Source organism: Nematolebias whitei, chromosome 2 (assembly GCF_014905685.2).
Source record: "Nematolebias whitei isolate Nwh7 chromosome 2, NemWhi1, whole genome shotgun sequence".
In the NCBI taxonomy this organism is placed as follows: Eukaryota; Metazoa; Chordata; class Actinopteri; order Cyprinodontiformes; family Rivulidae; genus Nematolebias; species Nematolebias whitei.
The window spans coordinates 44,613,367-44,615,426 of record NC_056499.1 but is presented as its reverse complement, the minus strand read 5'-3'; the positions used below and the strand labels follow the sequence as shown (position 1 = coordinate 44,615,426).

The window sequence follows — 2,060 nt, the reverse complement described above, 5'->3', positions numbered from 1 at the left end:
CCTTTTGAATCTGTAAAATGCTATATAAAGACAAAATCATCCTTTCAGTAATCAGCGTTTGTATTATTATTTTAATCACATTTTGATTCATAAACCAATTCATAAATATAAATTAATGTCTCTTGGCTTTCAATCTTGTGTGAGTTGATTTTAATTACAGTGTTTTTATCAGTTTAGTCCTTTAGTTTATAACCTTTACCTCTGTGAATTTTGTTTTTATCCCGTGTCCTTAACTTTGTTTTGTTGTACAGCACTTTGGTTGGCCTTGCTGCTGTTTTTAACTTCTTTATAAATACAATGGTATGGTATGGTATACACGTTAAAATTATGAGGGATGATAGCATTGGAAATTTCAATTATGGGCTTTTTGTTGCAGAAAAAAAAACTTGAACATTAAAATACATGGTTGATAGTAATAAAGGATAACTAGACAACTGACAAAAAACAAGGGAAAAATAAACAGAAAAAAGAACTGCAATGTATTTTTCATATTTGATAGTTTAATAAATTGCATTCATTTAAAAATGTCTCAACCCTCCTTAAACCAACAAAACCATATTCCACAGCCATATCTTGTGTTTTTAACCTTATTATTTATTTATTCTTTCATATTTCTTTAACACATCATGGTGTAATTGATATCAGTTACATTAGGTCCTAGGAAATCCCATGTCTGTATAAAGGAATTACTGGAGCCTGTTTTTAATTTCTTGGTTGATTCAGCAGAAATATTAAGGTCTTGATCAGTCAGCGTTTTTCTTACTTTCTCCCCCAACAGAACAAAAAAAACGAACCTACACAGTAAAGGGTGACTGGCATTTTCATCCACTTTTCATATGCCCCTAGGTACCAAAAAGTATGTTCTTACCTTTTACCAAGTCGTGGCATTTACCTCTCTTTATCCTCACTAAATGTGAGCTGCTCAGAGAGAGAAAAGACCAACGTCCCTTTGACAGCAGCTCTGTTCTTCTCTACCAGCAGCTGCCGCTGACAATGATCACACCCAGAAGACACAGACAGCACACCACAGGTGTTGCATGAACAAACCCTCAATAATAATAACAATTAAAACCTGAAACAACTCAATGACAAAATGAGAGTCCTATTTTTAGTTTTTTTTTTTTTTATGCAACACATGCCATCAGTGTCATTGACTTTAATTGGTCGTGGTTTTATTTTCACACCGTCTGTTTTCCTGCTGATACCGAACGCTTAATTCTTCTCACCTGATTTCCATCAGGCAATCCAGACTTTAATCTCCTGTGCAGTAACCAGATTAGAACATGTCAGGCTAAGCAAAGCGTTATCAAACCTGCTTTAGCTTTTGACTATCTTTTGTCACTTTCACAAGTGCATGTCCTTATGGCTGCTAGAGAAAGTTAAAAGGCTGAAGATAAACCCAATCAGCAGTGACAGGGAAACACATAGCATCATGGACAAACTGTATCTGATGTTCCCGGTGTTGATGGACTCACAAAAGATTCATTGCACAATTCAAATCAATCCACTAAATTATTCCTCTCTTTTCCTCCTTTTTGTTCCTGTTCAGCGAGCAGAAGCGCTGAAGCATGCACATCCTGTTCTATAATTACTCCCTGCAGCAGAAGATGAAAGGGTGATAATGTGTTTGCCTGTGCCTTTGGGGTCCTGTGCATGTTTCTGGCTGTTTGTTAGCAAAAGAGTTCATGAGCCACCGGATAGAGTTCAATAAAACTTTAATGAGAGTAATCATTAGATGTAGATCTACAGCTAATGAACTTGGCCACCACAGCAAATTCACATCATCTAACACAAACATGTTTATAACGTTGTGGGTTTTATAGACACCGAGCTACAATCTTACATGGCAGTAGCTATGGTTCATTATACAGTAATACATGACATTCCACAATATCACGAGATGGGAAAAATAATAAATTTAAAGTTTGACCAAAATGGCTACAAGGCTGGTATTTCTCATCATAAGAGGATTGTAGTATGACAATATAGAGATAATATATGCATACAATAATCACGAGTTCCTCATCTTTCTGACTGTGTAATGTAGTGCATTGAATTTT

At 35.5% G+C, this 2,060-nt stretch overlaps 1 protein-coding gene across 1 annotated transcript in view; it reads right to left on the bottom strand.

Annotated features, from left to right (window-relative positions):
- LOC119426981 (protein kinase C-binding protein NELL1) overlaps positions 1-2,060 on the bottom strand; it is a gene marked incomplete at its 5' end in the record, with an annotated part of 564,971 nt that overhangs the window by 17,923 nt on the left and 544,988 nt on the right. The gene's annotated exons all lie outside the window — the stretch shown is intronic.